This window comes from Chiloscyllium punctatum, chromosome 8, assembly GCF_047496795.1.
Source record: "Chiloscyllium punctatum isolate Juve2018m chromosome 8, sChiPun1.3, whole genome shotgun sequence".
Lineage (NCBI taxonomy): Eukaryota > Metazoa > Chordata > Chondrichthyes > Orectolobiformes > Hemiscylliidae > Chiloscyllium > Chiloscyllium punctatum.
This window is the reverse complement of record NC_092746.1, coordinates 107805918-107823879: the sequence shown is the minus strand read 5'-3', so window position 1 is coordinate 107823879 and position 17962 is coordinate 107805918.

Genomic DNA, 17962 nt, shown 5'->3' with positions numbered 1-17962 from the left:
TTTTCTCCTAGTTAGGAGCTTTCCTTCATGCTTCTCTTCCTTCATGCTAAATTTCACATTCTGAGAAACTGAAATTTGTAACTTTCAAAAAGGTCCCATGAAATTAAAACTACTTTTTAAAGAAATGTAATTTGCAGAAGCACTTTAAGTATTCCAAAATATTTAGTTTATTTCTGCTAAGAGGTTAGATTCTATGTTGAAGTCCCCATCTTAAGAACTATTGTTTGATTATATTGAACGATATCATAGAGTTAAGAGTCATAGGGCTTTTATAGAAAGAAAGGAGGCATTTCAGCCCATTGTGTCCATGATGGTCATCATATATCCATCTATTCTAATCCTATTTTCCAGCAATTAGCCCTTGTATGTTATGGCAATTCTAACGCTCATCTAAAGAGTTCTTAAATGTTTTGAGGGTTAGATTACTTACAGCGTGGAAACAGGCCCTTCAGCCCAACAAGACCACACTGACCCACCAAAGCGCAACCCACCCAGACCCATTCCCCTACATTTACCCCTTTACCTAACACTACAAGCAATTTAGCATGGCCAATTCACCTAACCTGCACATTTTTGGATTGTGGGAGGAAACCAGAGCACCCGGAGGAAACCCGCACAAACACGGGGAGAATGTGCAAACTCCACACAGAGAGTCGCCTGAGACAGGAATTGAACCCGGGTCTCTGGCGCTGTGAGGCAGCAGTGCTAAAAACTGTGCCACCGTGCTGCCCCTGCCTGTTCTGCACATTTAGGCAGTGCATTCCAGATATCTACAATCCTCTTATAAAAAAAATCCTCAAATCCTCTTTTAACACCCCAACCCCTCTTTACCCTAAAAATGTGCTCCTGGTTATTGACCTTTCTAATAAGGGAAAATGTTTCTCCCTATCCAAGTTGCCTATAACCTTCAGAACTTTGTACAGTTCAATCAGATTACTCCTCAGCCTTCCTTGCTCAAAGGAAAACAACCCCAGCCTTCCTCATCTCTGTTCATAGCTGAGTCGCTCCAGGATAGGCAACATCCCAGCAAATCCCCTTTACACCCTCTTTAGTGCAATCACATCCTTCCTTCTGTGTGGTGAATGAACTACACACAGTACTCTAGCAGTGGCCTACATCATATACAGCTCCATTGTAGCCTCCTTGCTCTTATATTCAGTGCCTTGGCTAATAAAGACAAATATCCCATATGCTTCTTAACCACCTTATCTACCTGTCTTGCTGCCTTCAAGTATCTAGGTACATGCACATCAAAATCTGTCTGATCCTTTGTACTTCCAAGCATTGTACCATTCAATCTCTACATACTTGGGCCTTGTTAGTGCTCGCACAATGCATTGCCTCACACATTTCAGGATTAAATTCCATGTTGCTGCCATGTGGCCAACCCATCCAAATGTTGCCCAGGGCGGCATGGTGGCTCAGTGGTTAGCACTGCTGCCTCGCAGTGCCAGAGATCTGGGTTTGATTCTGGCCTTGGGCAACTCTGTGTGGAGTTTACACATGCTTCCCCATATCTGCATGGGTTTCCTCCCACAATCCAAAAGATGTGCAGATCAGGTGAATCAGCCATGTTAAATTGCCCATAGTGTTAGATGCATTAGTCAGGGTAGGGGGATGGATCTGGGTGGGTTACTCTTCAGAAGGTCAGTGTGGATTGTTGGGCTGAAGGTGTTTCCACACTGTAGGGTTTCTAATCTATATTGTCCTGTCGTCTAAGGCTTTCTTCATTACGATTAACCACACTATCCATTTTCATGTCATCTGAGAACTTACTGATTGCATCTCCTACATTCATGTCTAGATCAATAGCATCCACAACCAACAGTGAGGGTCCCAGCACCAAACCCTTTGGATACCACTGGACACAGGCGCCCAGTCACAAAAACAGCCTTTGACCATCACTCACTGCTTCCTGCCATTAAGCTACTTTTGGATCCTATTTTCCAAATTGCCCTGGATCTCTTGGGTTCTTAGTTTCTTAACCAATCTGTCATGTGAGACCTTGTCAAAAGGTTCACTGAAGTCAATGTAGATTACATTAACTGCACAAATACATTTACACACCAGGGCACTTGCTTGAAAAATTGAACTAAATTTGTTAGGCGTGATCTTCCATTTAGAAGGCCATGCTGACTATCCTTGATTAATCCTTCTCCCTCCAAATGGAGATTAATCCTGTTCTTCAGAATACTTTCCAATAATTTCCCTCCCACAGACGTCAGACTCACTGGTCTGTATGCACAGAGATTCCTTTCTGTCATTTTATTCAGAGGTTGCATGCATATTTCTCTGCCTTTGCTGCATCGAGCCGTCTTTTGATCATTTGACCCTAACTGCTATATTCTCTTCAACAATTCAAGCTTGTAGGCTTGAACAAGTCCTGATATACGAAGAACAATTTGTCTCAATGACATATGCACCATAGCATTTTAGATACAGATTACTAAACAACTCTTCAGATCAGAAGAGTTGAGAACGTATTCTGTTTGGACTGTTGTTGAACAATTTTGACCACCAATAATCAACATTTCAATGGAGGAGCATGGACTTTGAATATAATGCATAATGAAAGTATAATATCGACAATGTTTAATTGTATAAAGAACATGGGATGACCAGCAGTGAATTTCTGATTACTGATAGTTTAAACAGTGCGTTAGATAACCGTAAATGATAATTGCACTGCATTGGCCCTCACTTGGAAAGGGTCATACCTTATGTGAATGATCAATAGGAGGGTCCAGGATTTGTGATGGTTTGATTGTGAACCATTCACAATTAGACTGTCTGTCAATTCTCATCGTCTAGCTTCATCGAGCGAAGTGATCCCTTGGTTTTGGGTACCAGAGGACAATTTTATAAAGTAGTCATTCTTGAGATATGGCCCTTGCTGGCAAAGCTAATGTGTACGTTAGGTGGCTAAATTGCCCCATTGTGTTCAGGTATATGAAGTCTAGATGTGGGAAATGCAGGGTTACAGGGATAAGGTAGGGGAAGGGTGGGGTGGGTCAGGGTGGGATGTTCTTCAGAGGGTTAGTGTGGACTCGAATGGAATGAATGGTCTGTTTCAGCACTAAAGAGGTTCTGTGATTAATCTTGTTGTGACCAAATGAGGAGGTTGGTGAATAAAGAAGGGGAGCCAGTTCATCTCTCATCACCTGAGTGATTAAGGGTTTGGGACAATTGTCTGGAATGCAATATTTTCAGGAACCTCAGACTATTGTCATAGCATTCCCAATGTTGTTAAGTAGGGATTTCCAGGACTTTGACCCAGTGATGATGATAAAACATTGATATATTTGAAATCAAGATAATGGGTATCTTGGAGGGGGACCTGAGATGATTGCGCTTGCAAGCACGAGCTACCTTTAATCTCTAGGTGGTGGAAGACACAGGTATTGGAGGAGCCGATGAAGGTTCCTTGTTGAGTTGCTGCATTGCACCTTGAAGATAGTAACGTACTGGTAATGGAAGTATTGAGGTTTAGAGAGACATGAGTTGGTGCTGTCAGGTCTGGAAAAGAAAATAAATGGAAGGAAAAGGAAAATGAAAAGCAAACGATCATTCAAAAGATAGGCAGATACATTGTGGTCTTTCTCAGTATGTACAGGGTGTGACTTTGGAGATGATGTTGTGCTCATCAAAGATTTGAGCAGCATTTATCAGACCTCGGTATCAAACATGAAAAATATCAACTTGAGAGAATTTGCCACAGTGGATCTTGTGCTGCGATGAAGGTTGCGAATGCATGTCGTTTGAAAATTAGTTTACAAAAGATGTGTTCAAACAAAAAAGAATTTTTGATGACCTTTGGAAAAGTTGAGTTGCAGTAGATGTTTGTGCATAAATCCTTGGGCGCATGCAATAATCACCTTGCACACACCAGACTCTTATACAGGTATAATTCTCTCAAGACATTAAGTGTGCACTGAAAAATGAGTAGCAACATTAACTACTTGCATTTCAGTGTAAAGCGCTTTCAGTGGAATAAAGCATCTTACTGCAGCCACTCAATGAAATATGACATTGAGACATGTGTGAAGACATTAGGGTTGATGATCAAAAATGCAGTCAAAGAAGAAAGTGAGGTAGAGAGACAGAGATCTAGGGAGGGAATTTCAAAAATGAAGACTTATGTAACTAGTTGTGTGATTGCATTCAAGAATATTCAAGAGTCAGATTTAGATAAGTGTGGATATCTCTGATGGTTGTAGGCTAGAGCTAGGGTAGAACAAGACCATGGAAGGCTTTGGAAACAAGGACAAAAATTTAACAATTGGTGTGTTGCTGAATTGGGAACTTGTGTAGGACAGTGAGCACTGAAGTGATGGATGAAGAAGACAGTCAGAAAAAGACTGGATGAAGGGTGGAATTAGACATTATTAAGGAGTAATAGATAGGGAGTCTTTGTAACAGCATAGCTATGTGGTTGTAGCTTATCTCATAGTCATGGTCACAGATGTCATGAGTTTAGGAACAGTATGGCTCATCCTCGGCCAAGTAGCAAAGCAAGTGCTAGAATTGATGGTCAGCGAGTAGAGACTCATTGAAAAGGGAACAATTGTATCAACCTTTCCAGAATTAAATTGGAATAAATTTCTGTTTATCCAGTTCCATATACAATAAAACAAGCAGTAGCATGACAATTTGCACAGGTAAGGCTTCTACACTTCTTGCAAGTAGATTCACAAAGAATTAACTCTATTTCTTTTGCATCAATAAATAAATCTCTGTAAATTTGCTATTACATAAATAGACATCTCTCTACAGGCTTTTGGAGAGGCTGCACTTGGAATGCTCTGTCTAGCTTTGATCTCCATATTTAAAAAAGGATATACTGGCAATAGATTCAATGCAAAAGAGATCCACTTGGCTGATTCGTGGAGGAAGGGGTTGGCTTCTCAAGAACAGTTGAATGAATTAGGCCTTTGTTCACTAGGATTTAGAAGAATGAGAAATGAGCTTATTGAAAACAAACAATACTTTGAGGGTAAATGTTGAGAAGATGTTTGAGTGGGGAATTTCAAACGGATCGCATAGTCACAGAATATGGTGACACTCATTCAAAACTGAAATACGAAATAATTTAATCTCTCAGAGGATAGTGAATGTCTAGAATTGTCTACCACAGGGAGTTGTGGAGAAAGCATCTTGAAGGGAGTTAAGAGCTATGAGGAGCTGTCACAAAAGAGGAGTTGAGGCCTTGGACAAATCAGCCATGATGTTATAGAATGGCAGGAATTGGCTTGAAGGGCCAAATAGCCTATTCATTCTCATATTTCTTATATTCTTAGGTAATGTCCTTCCCTGGTTGAATACATTGTCATGGTTATGATAAAAAATGGACAATTGATTTTCAAATTCCATGATCTAATACCTGGGACTTCCATAGATACAAACAGTTTCAAAAAGGAAAAACCTTGACTTAAAAATAGCAGCAGTAATCACCTGATTACAAGGTGAGTCAAGCTTCTTGAAACCAGAAATAAGAATGAACTAGCTAATACCAAAATTAGCATTTTTATCAAACAATTAATTTTTAATCAATTGAAACCAAACAGGCATGAGTGACCCTTTATAGCTTGTTTGCTTTATACCTTTATGGAAGTTCACATATTTGAAATAAAAAACATAATTTATTACCATTCATTTTGGAAATAATGAATCCCGGCATGGGAATACATGAAATAGCTTTATTTTAAGTATCTGCTTTGGCAGAGTCAGAGAGGCGGATTTGTTATAGTTTGTGGAGAAGGTTCTTTTATTTTGCTCTCTCAGAAATGTCAAAGCTCAGTCAAAAAACAAATGAGAGAAATAACTGAACACTGGTATCTGCAGTAGCTTCACAGAAAAGGGACATCCCTAACCAACCATGGACTCAAGTCGAAGGTCCAACGCATTGAGATCTCCTTAAGGATTTTAAACTGCACATTCTCTTACCATTCTTTTTGCATTGGACACTACTCTATTTTTAAAGATGCGTGTTTATGTGTGATTAATTTCACATTTCTCTTTTTTTTCTTGGGGTTAGCAAGCAACAAATTGCTTTTGATTTCATTCAAGAAAACCTTGAAATAGGCTCCTCATTATTTCTGGTGAATAATTAACTATATTTCAATTGGCGTGAGATGTAGCTTTGTGCTTGAAAGATTATTAAATCTTTATTGGGGCCAACCAAGGAAGTTGATAAAATGGGAGCCCATACACTTCTCCTTATCTGGTTCAGCAACATTGTCCACAAACGTGTTGAATGTCATATAAGTTTTACTTTTGAATCATTAAGATTTGATGCTCTTACATATAAAAACACTGACAGCTCTAATAATAGATTTGTGCCTGATAATAGATTTGTTCTATGTACTCCCAATCCTGTCCTATCACGAGATGAGGGTAGGGGCTAGGGTTTACAAACAGGATGCCCTTGCATGCTGCATGATTCAGAATAATAATTCTGTCATGTTAAACACTCTGTCTCTCAGTTGTAAAATGTTATGTATTTCACTGGATTTGGCAGGGAGTGGCAAGTTTCTTGTAAAGAGCAAGAATGGCTCATTTTAAGTGTTGCATGGTGATACTTGCTGACCTTGTACATTGACCTTGAAAGTAACTACAATTTTAAAAATACTTTAAATATTTAATAACATTTGGTATGTGGTGTATGATGTAAGTGTAATTGGAATTGTATGGGAACATTTAGGGCAGGTCCTGAAAGTACATTACATAAGGATCTGGGATAATTGAGTGGAAATCCCACAATCTGTAGATACAATGCTCTGTAAGTTGAAAATATTGGGAAGAATATCCAGGAGTATGGGAAGATGTGGGAGTGGAGAGGCATCTGGGAGAATGGAGAGCAACTCCTTGGCTCTGGCCCAGTTGAGGGCCAGCAAGTGAGGAAAAGAGTAGCTGTGGATCTCCATAGATTATTGCCCTTCCATTTAAACTCAAAAAGCATCTTTACTGATCAACGCACATACAGTTCTTTGACTGTGCAAACAGTTTCTTTGTAAAGTTTCCTTTTTAATGTGATAGCATACAAACTTTGTTTCTGATTGTTTCTTCTGCTGTGCAAGGGCAATTCCATTTCTAATTGGGTGGAAAGATTCTGTAGACCAATGACACCATAGGGGTGGGAGAAATTTTCTTGCAATGATAAGCAAAGCAAAAGATGGAAGTTAATCCAGATTTGGACTCAGACTTCTAATTTTTTCTTTGAAATTTGTAGTAATTTTGAATTGTGTCAATCTCAAAAATAAAAATCTCATGACAAATTTCATTGTTAATAATGACCACTATTGATCGAGTCATACAGCATGGAAACAGACCTTTCCATTTAACTCATCCATGTCAACTCAGTTTCCCAAACTAAACTAGTCTCACTTGCCTTCATTTGCTAAAATCCCTCTAAACCTTTCCAATACATGTACCTATCCAAATGATTTTTTAAATGTTGTAACTCTACCTGCATCTACCACTTCCTCTGGCTGTTCATTCCACATACAAACCGCCCTTTGTATAAAACAGTTACCCCTCAGATCCCTTTTAAATCTTTCTCTTCTCACTTTAAAAATATACTCCCTTGTTTTGACCTCACCCACGCTAGGGAAAAGACCTTTACTATTCACCTTATCCATGCCCCTCATAATTATATAAACCTCCATAAATTCATACTTCAATCTCCTATGTTCCAGTGAAGAAAAAATCCCAGCATAACCAGCCCAATCCTTATAACTCAAATCCTCCAGTTCCAGCAGCATCTTGGGAAATCTTTTCTGAACTCTTTCCAATTTAATAATACCCTTGCTGTAACTGGGTGAGCAGAATTGCACACAGTACTCCAGAAGAGCCCTCACAATATTGTGTACAACCTCAACATGATGTCCCACCTCCTATACTCAGTGGTCTAGGCAATGAGGGCAAGCATGCTAAATGCCTTCTTAACCAGCCTGTCTACTTGTGAAAAATTTACAAAGAACTATGTACCTGAACTATTAGGTCTCTCTGTTTGACAGCACTGCTCAGGGTCCCACCATTACCTGTATATTCCCACTCTTGTTTGATTTACCAAAATGCAATACCTCACATTTATCCAAATTAAACTCCTTCTGTGATTTGTCCATCCACTGGCCCATTTGATCAAGATCCCTTTGTAATCTTAGATAATCTTCTCCACTGTTGAATACATCATCAATTTTTGCATCATCCAAAAACTTACTAATTGTGCCTCCTAAATTCTCATCCAAATTGTTAAAAAAGTTACAAGCAACAGTGGATCCAGCACCAATCCCAGTAAAACACCGCTGGTTGCAGGCCTCCAGTCTGAGAAACAACCTTCCATCATCACTTGGTCTCTCCTACCATCAGTCCAATTTAATATACAATTGGCAAGCTCTCCCCAAATCTCATGTGATTTAACTTTACTAATTAGTCTGCCATGTGGAACCTTGTCAAAGGCTTTACTAAAGTTCATGTAAACAATGTGTACCACTGTGCGCCTTTTAATCTTTTTTATTGTATCCTCAAAAAACTCAATCAGGTTTGTGAGACATGATTTCCGAAGCCTTCATCTTCTGTAATGTAGATTGTTTTCAAGACATCAACATTTATTTCTATGAGTTCCTTAGTAAAAATTGACATGAAATATTTGTTTAGTATCTCTCGCATCGCTTGTAGTTCTGCACAGAGATCACCTCATTAATCTTTATGGGCCCTATTCTCCTACTTGTTGCTTCTTTCCTCTTAATGTACTTGGATTATCCTTAACCTTACCTACCAAGGCTATCTCATATCCCCGTTTTACCCTCCTGATTTCCCTCTTAAGAATGCCTCTCAATCCCTTAAGCTCTTCAATAGATTCACTTGATCCCAATTGTCTATAGCTAATATATAACTGTTTCGTATTCTGGATCAGAGCTTCAACATCTTTATTCATCCATTGTTCCCAACTCTTATCAACTCATGAACAGTCCATTCCAATCTACACTTAAAACTTCTTGTCTCATACCATCAAAATTTGCTTTACTCCAATTAAGAACTTTAACTTTTACACAAGGTCTATTCTTTTCCATAACTATTTTAAAACTAATAGAACTATGATCACTGCTGTCAAAGTTCTAACACATGCCCTGCTTTATTTCCCAAGAGAAGGCTACGTTTTGCTTCACCTCAAGCGGGCTCACCTGCACATTGGTAAAGAAAATTTTCTTGAACACGTTTAATAAATTCCTCACCATCCAAGCCCTTTAACACTATGGCAGTCCCAATCTATGTTTGAGGAATTTAAAATCCCATACTATTACAATCCTATTATCTCAGGGTATCTTAAATAGGTGGGTAAAGAAATACAGAAAGTACGTTTTCCTTGTGGTGTGGGGTGTGGAACCAACAAACACAGTCCCAGAAGGAAAGGCAGGCAATGTAAGATGGTAATGGGGAGGAATCTCTTCATTTAATGTGGAGGGAATGTTTGGAATTCCTTATCCCAAAGGTCTGTGAAAGCTCAGTCATTAAGTAAGTTCAAGACAGAAATTGACAGATTAATCATTCATAATAACTACAAGGAGGATGAGGGTAGTGTGGAGTGTGCCACTGAGGTAGATGATCAGCCATGTTCTAGAACAAAAAGGAACAAAGAACAATATAGCACAGGAACAGACCCTTTCGCCCACCAAGCCTGCGACAACAAATTTTGCCCTTCCATACTAAAACTGACTTCACTTATAGGATCATATCCCTCTATTTCCCTTTCTATTCATGTAATTCAGGTGCTTCTTAAATGCTGCTATTGTGTCTGCTTCCACCACCTCCTCTGGCAACATGTTCCAGGCACTCATCACCCTTTGTATTAAAAACTTGTCTCACACATCTCTTTTAAACTTGCCCCCTCACACCTTAGAATTTCAGAGCCGGTTTGAAGGGCTGAATGGCTCGCTCCTGCCCCTATTTTCCCAGAAGTGATGTACTAAATGCATTAGGGGACATGAAACATCACTAAAAAACTACAGGGACCTGCTTGTATTATGTGGAAGGATTTCTGGGCTTCTATATGATGTGCAAGAGTGCTGGTACCATTCACTTCCACAGGTGTCAGATTTCAAATGCAAAGCTCAGAGCTAGGGCCTAGGTGCTCACTCACCTACAGTATTTGGAATAGGGGTCAAAGCTTTCACTTTCTGATTCCAAGACAGGAATGGTGCCACTAATCCAAATAATAAGAATAACCTACATTTGTATAGCACATTTAACATGACAAAATGTCCCAATGTTTTTGAAATGGGCAAAGTTTGACTGCAGGTCATATAAGGAGACATAAGTGGAGGTGACCAAAAGCTTGGTCAAAGAGCTAGGCATGAATGAGTGCCTTACAGGATAAGAGAGGTGGAGAGGTGGGGAATTCCAGAGTTCAGTTCATGGATAGCTGAAGGTATCGTGTAAGAGTCAGAAAGGAATGTGAAAAAGTTAACGTCTGGCCGAGTGTGAGTAACATCACCCACTGTGATGATATCAGAGATCACATGGGAAAGAGACCTTGCACAGACCCGAACGGAGTCCAGCCTATTACAGTGATGTGCTTATGGTTTACCAGTGCAATAAACCAGTTTCTATTAACATGCAGTAGACTTCCTTATCTCTACTGGCTAAACCCTAAGGATGAATAGTTTCTATCCCAAGCCTTACAACAGAAAGCACAACAACTGATATTGTTCTTAAAACTAAAGTGAATGAGAAGTAGATTTGATTTATCCGATCACCATGGTGAAGGAGTTCACAAAATATAACAGAATACATCATGCCCTATTTGCACACTGCTCAGTATTGATGTCTTGTCAATGAAGGATTATGAGTGGGTATTGCTTTGTAAGAGATGTGAATAGATAATGTGTGCTAAATTATTTTATTGTTCATGTACACAATCTGTAAAGCAAAGGCTTGCTTCAGTCATATCCTCTCATTTATATTTATGAAATATGTGTAAGATTTTGAAATGCATAGAGACCATTATGCTGACTTAAAGTTCTTCAAACATCTTTCAACTTAGCTAATGTTGGATAGAAAATGTGACAAAATCACTTGGGGTGTTGAGTCACAGAACCTTTATTTCTTGCATATATGAATCATAATGAAAAGGTTATTTGCTTTGTTTCCTTTGCCTTTTTAAGCCTTTTTCTGCAACTGAAATTCTTCTTTCTGAAGGGTGTATTGGGCTTTAGAGCAACCTAATTGCTGTCGAATGAATACTGACTGAATACTTAACAGAGCACAATCAGAAACCTTTTGCTAAACCTCAGTTCCCCATTCACCTTCACCTGTCGATTTTCCCTGGCTTTTTACTCACCAAATAACAATGACAAGCATGTCTGTAATATTCTAAATAACAAAATTGTCCAAATCACACCATATGAGAAAGGTTGGTTTATTGGAAGAATATCATCAGATTCTGATGGAGTCATTGGTCAAAAGTTTACATTCTAAATTTAATTGTACTTTGTGTATTTTTTTTTAAATAGAGCTGAACATATATCCACCCATTGGATGGAAACAGGGCAGCGCTGTTCTGAATGTAGCCAAACAGCTTTTTGACCTCACTTCCTTCGAGGTCACTGGCATATCGGTGGGGTCTTGAAATGCGTGAGAAATATGGGGACAGCCTCACTGTGACGATGAAAATCAGGGTCACGTATTGTTAACTGGATTGTGATGCAATCTTGAAAAATCAATGGTTGAGACTCTCCTGGAATAATCTGTTCAGTGGCAATTTATAAGAAGGTATGGTATAGTGATAATGTCACTGGACTAATAATCCAGTGAATCATAGGGTCATAGCATGACAGTGTTGTAAAGCACAAAAACAGACCCTTTTAGTCCAACTTGCCCATGCTGACCAGATATCCTACATTAATAGAGGCCCATATCCCTCTAAACCCTTCCTAATCATATACCCATTTAAATGTTGCAATTGTACCAGCCTCCACCACTTTCTCTGGCAACTCATTTCCCAGACAAATACTCTGATGACATGGGTCCTACTACAACCACTCCAGCTGGAGTTTAAATCCAATGAATGACTTAGTCTGGATTGAAATCAATTGCAGTTACAAACTATTGATTGTCATCTGGTTGACTTATATACTTCAGAAGATGAAATTGGCCATTCTTACCCAGTCTGCCCTCCATGTATTTTCAGATAGATAGCAATCTGGCTGACTCTGAGCTGCTTTCTGAAATGGTCCAGCAAGCCAGTTGCTTGCACAGCAAGCAGACACATGGTGGCAATTATCTTGTGAAAGAATAAAGAAGGGTCAGAAAGCTTGGTTCAAGTCCCACCAGCTCCAGAGATGTGAAATAGCAATAGGCTCATTAGAAAATATCTGAAAGAATAAAGAAAAACCTGGCACTATGCACTCTGTCTAATGGCACTTGGCATCATGCACACTTTAGCCATTGGTCTTCAGCTCCGTGGTTGCTCCATCTTCTGGTACATGGCATTGGCTGCATATGTCCAATGATGAATTGGTACTCCATACACTCTGTCTATCAGCAGTTAACTTAAAGTAACCCAATCAGTTGTCCTTAAAATCTGCTCAAAACAGAATGATGAAAATATATTCAAATTATATTGTGGTTATTACGTCCGACTGCAAAATAGTAGCATCCTGCTTTTTGTTTAACTTATGCACATGAGCTAGGTTCCATGGAAGAGGGTGATGAAAGGAGTGCACTTTTTTCATTCAATAATATCAGCTTTAGGTTATGGATTTCAAGTTAGTGTCAAATGGATGTTGGAGTATATTGTCATACATTTCAGAGAACAAGTAACTGCAATCCCGCTGGTGTATTGATGGAGGATTGTTGTTAATATGGAGTTTACAATGGAGTGCATAAACATAGAAAAGCTTGCTTTTGGATTAGATAATCAAAGAATGAGTTTATCTTAGAAAACGCAAAGATTGAATGCTTCAGGGCAATTTTTGAGGTGACCTAATTTGGATCAGAAAAAAACATATTTTCTCGCTCCAAATGAAGTATTGGACTCGTCAAGGAAAACATATATACTTTAACCTCAAAGTTTGGCTTATGAAACTTCCAAACTAAAAGTGTTTTGTTAGAAATTTGCAGATTATTAAAAGAGAAGTTCCTCTTTCTCTCTGTATAAATGGATGATCCCTTACTCTGAGATCATGCCCTCTGGTCCTAGAGTCTCCCGTAAGGGCAAACAACCTTTCTTTATCACCCTGTCATTACCGATCATTGTGTATGTTTCAGTAAGATCTACTTTCATTCATCTAAACTCCAGTGTGTACAAGCTCACCCACTAACCTCTCCTCATAAGACAGTCCCTCCACACCTGGGATAAATCTAGTGAATTTTCCCTGGATTGCCTCCAATATCAGTATCAGTTCCTTAGATAAGGAGGTAAAAACCAATCACAATATTCCCGTTGTAGTTTGCCCACTGCCTTGAATAGATTTAGCCAGATCTCCCTATTTTTATATTTCATTCCTTTTGAAATAAGGCACAACGTTGCACTTGCTTTCCCTACTACCTCATGAACTAGTACACTTGCTTTTTGTGATTTATACACAAAGGCTCCCAAATCCCTCTGTTTTATAGATTTCTGTAATCTTTCACTGTTTAATTAATAGTCAGTTCCTCTATTCTTCTGCCAAAATGCATAACCTCACATCTTTCCACAGAACATTCCATCTAAATTTTTGCCCACTAGCTTAATCTATCTGTATCTCCCTGAAAACTCGTTGAGTCATCTTCATTACCTGTCTTCCCATTAATGTTTGTATCATTTGCAAACTTAGCCATAGTGCTTGCCTCATCTAACTCAGTACCTTACATTGTGGTCCCTGCACTGTTCCCTGTGGCTCTCTATTAGATACAGGTTGCCATATTCCCAACTCTCTTTTCTATTAGTTAACCAATCCATTAATCATGCTAATACACTACCTCCAAAACCCTGGGCTCTTCAGACAAACATATTGCATCTTATCAATAACCTTCTGAGAATTCAAAGATATCAGATTACAACAGGATCTGGAACAGATTGGGCCAATGGGCGGAGAAGTGGCAGATAGAGTTTAATTCAGGTAAATGTGAGGTGCTGCATTTTGGGAAAGCAAATCTTAGCAGGACTTATACACTTAATGGTAAGGTCCGAGGGAGTGTTGCTGAACAAAGAGACCTTGGAGTGCAGCTTCATAGCTCCTTGAAAGTGGAGTCGCAGTTAGATAGGATGGTGAAGAAAATGTTTGGTATGCTTTCCTTTATTGGTCAGAGTTTTGAGTACAGGAGTTGGGAGGTCATGTTGCGGCTGTACAGGACATTGGTTAGGCCACTGTTGGAATATTGCATGCACTTCTGGTCTCCTTCCTATCAGAAAGATATTGTGAAACTTGAAAGGGTTCAGAAAAGATTTACAAGGATGTTGCCAAGGTTGGAGGATTTGAGCTATAGGGAGAGGCTGAACAAGCTGGGGCTATTTTCCCTGGAGCGTTGGAGGCTGAAGGGTGACCTTATAGAGGTTTACAAAATAATGAGGGGCATGGTTAGGATAAATAGACAAACTCTTTTCCTTGGGATAGGGGAGTCCAGAACTAGAGGGCATAGGTTTAGGGTGAGAGGGGAAAGATACAAAAGAGACCTAAAGGGAAACAGTTTCACGCAGAGGGTGGTACGTGTATGGAATGAACTGCCAGAGGAAGTGGTGGAGGCTGGTACAATTGCAACATTTAAGAGGCATTTGGATGGGTATATGAATAGGAAGGGTTTGGAGGGATATGGGCCAGGTGCTGGCAGGTGGGGCTAGATTGGCTTGGGATATCTGGTTGGCATGGATGGGTTGGACCAAAGGGTCTGTTTCCATGCTGTACATCTCTATGACTCTATGACTCTATATAACATCCAGAGCATCCCCTTTATCTGTCCTCCTTGCTACTATCACGAAGAATTTTAACAAAATTCTCAGGTATGATTTCCGCTTTGTGAAGTATGCTGACTCTCTTTGACAATATCTATCTTATCCCATTACATTCTTTACATTGGCCCCTGACATAATCCCAATAATTGATGTTAACCTAACTGGTCTATGTTTACTTGTTATTTTTTGCTTCCTTCCATTCTTAAATTAAGTTCTTTCATTGGCAGTTTTCAAACTCTGTGAACTTTTCTGGAATCTAAAGGTTTTTCAAGGCTCCGATCAGAGCATCCATTATCTCTGTAATTGTTTCTTTTAATATCCCAGGATATAATCCCATCTGATTAAGGACGATTATCGATCCTTATCTCTATTAGTTTCCTAAATATTTTTCTGTAGTGATAACTATTGCAATTATTTCCTCTTCCCTTGACTATTTAGTAATTTTGGAATTCTATTATATGAAAATTGCAAAGTGTTTAATCAACTACTCTGCCATTTCCTGCTTCACCATTATTATTTCCCTAGTCTTGTTCTTTAAGGGACCTATGTTAACTTTGGCCTCAGTTTAATTTTTCTAAATTTAAAGAAGCTCTTGCTGTACGTCTTGAAATCAATTGCAAGTTTGCACTCAAAGTTTATCTTCTCCCTCTATTTATTCGGTAATTTTTATGCTACCCTTAACTTTATTAATTAACCCTGGTTGGTTTATGCTGTTTAAAGATTATTTCTTTCTCACTGGAATATATCTTTGCTGTGAGCCATGAACATTTACTTTAACATTTGTCATTTTTCTGCAACTGTCTTTGCTACTAAATCCCTTTCACAGAGTACCCTACTCAACTTTGCACTCATTCCTTCCTAATTACTTGAGTACGTTGGATTTTGACCCAGGCTCCTCCCTCTCAAACGGAATGTTAAATTCTACCTTGTATGGTCACTGTTCCTGAGGGGGATCTTTTACGTCGACATCAGTCAGTAAACCTCCCTCATTAACATCAACAGATCCAAAATAGCCTGAACTCTGGTTGGATCTATAGCATATTGTTCAAAGAAACTGTCCCGGGTGCACTCTACAAATTCCTTCTCGTGGGCACCTTTGCCAGTCTGACTATCTCAATCTGCATGAAAATTAACGTCACCCATTATTAATGTACCACCGTTTTTACATGCCCTTATTATCTCCTGAATTATTTTCTGTCCTGTCACACAGCACTGTTGGACAACTTGCAGGTTAACCCTCCCAGTATCTTCCTCCTCTTGCTATTTCTGAATTTTGCCCATAAGAATTCTAAAGCATCTGATCCAAGATCACTTCTTACTATTGTACTTACTCTATCCCATATTGACAGTGCTACCACACTCATTCCATCCTACCTGTCCTTTTGAATGTTTAACTCCCAGCTCTTTTCTCTGTGTAATCTTGTCTCTTCGTTGACTACAAAATCATGTCTGTATTTGTATGGTTCATTCATTATTTTTTAACAACTACTAATTTTACTGTCCCTTAGGTGCATGAAGGTGCTAAACATAACACAAGAGTGTTGTAGTGAAGTTTATTGCACAGTTTGGATTTGAATGTTGCTTAGAATTTTCTGAGAGTTTAAGATATAACATATTTGAAAGCTTTGACTATGCTTAATTAACAGAGACAATGAGCATGGAGAATGGCAACTGCTCTGTTCAGGACTGTAAAAAACTACAGACGGTTGTGTGCATAGCCCAAACCACCACAGAAGCCAAACTTCCATCTATGGACTGCATTCGCAGGGCTCATTGTCATGGAAAGACTACTAACATCATCAAAGACCTATCGTACCCTGATAATGATCTCCCACAACCTCTTCTTTCAGGCAGGAGATATAGAAGTTTGAACACACACATACACACTAGCCGGTTCAGCAACAGCTTCTGCCCAGCCATTTAGACTGAAGAATGGACTCTCTAACCTCAAATAATGGTGACCTTCTAATATAGGGCTCACATAGTGCACTGTGCAATGTAACCTGTATGCCTCTGTCTAAGGTTTTGTAACAACTTTTGATCTGTACATCCCTGTTTACTATGATCTGCCTGTACTGCTCATTAATGAAGGTTTTCACAGTGCTTTCAGTACACATGACAATAAATAAATCAAAAGAAATCAAATCAATTGTGGGCAGCATGATGGTACAGCAGTTAGCATTGCTGCCTCACAGCGCCAGAGACCCGGGTTCAATTCCTGCCTCGGTCAACTGTCTGTGTGGAGTTTGCACATTCTCCCCGTGTCTGCGTGGGTTTCCTCCGGGTGCTTCTGTTTCCTCCCACAGTCCAAGATGTGCAGGTTAGGTGAATTGGTCATGCTAAATTGCCCGTAATGTTAGGTGAAGGGGTAAATGTAGGGGAATGGTTTCTGGGTGGGTCGGTGTGGACTTGTTGGGTCAACAGGCCTGTTTCCACACTGTAAGTAATCTAATCTAATCTTAAAAAAATGAAATTGCTGGACTTACAGATCAACAGCGAAGTGAAACGGCTTGACTTAAAGAGAGAAAGAGTAATCAAAAGACTTGAATCAGAAGATAAAGTAAAGAGAAATGGAAAAGGCAGGGAAAAATGAAAAGGGATAGGAATGAGAAGAAAAGAGATTTGTAAATTAGAAATCTCCTCGATGGAAAAGGAGATGGAATTACAAAAACATGAACCAAAAGAGAAAAACAAAATAGACAACATGAGTTGTCCAGAGAAAAATGTAGCTTAATGAAAGCAAGAAGAAGTAACAGTTTATAGGATGAATCTGACTCCAATGAGAGACTTAGTTTGAATGAAAACCTACATTTAGTCATCAGATTTACTGGGGATAGAGATGAAAGATATTCCACATAACTGAAAAAATAACTGGACAGATGAAGTGGCCAAAAGGCATTTAGACCTTAATATTACAGTGTATTTTGGTAGATACAGCTATGACTGTGTACGCAGGTTTGCCAGAAGAACAATATTCAGATCATGAAATGGTTAAAAAAACAATATGCAATTAAAAAATGATACATTCAAGAA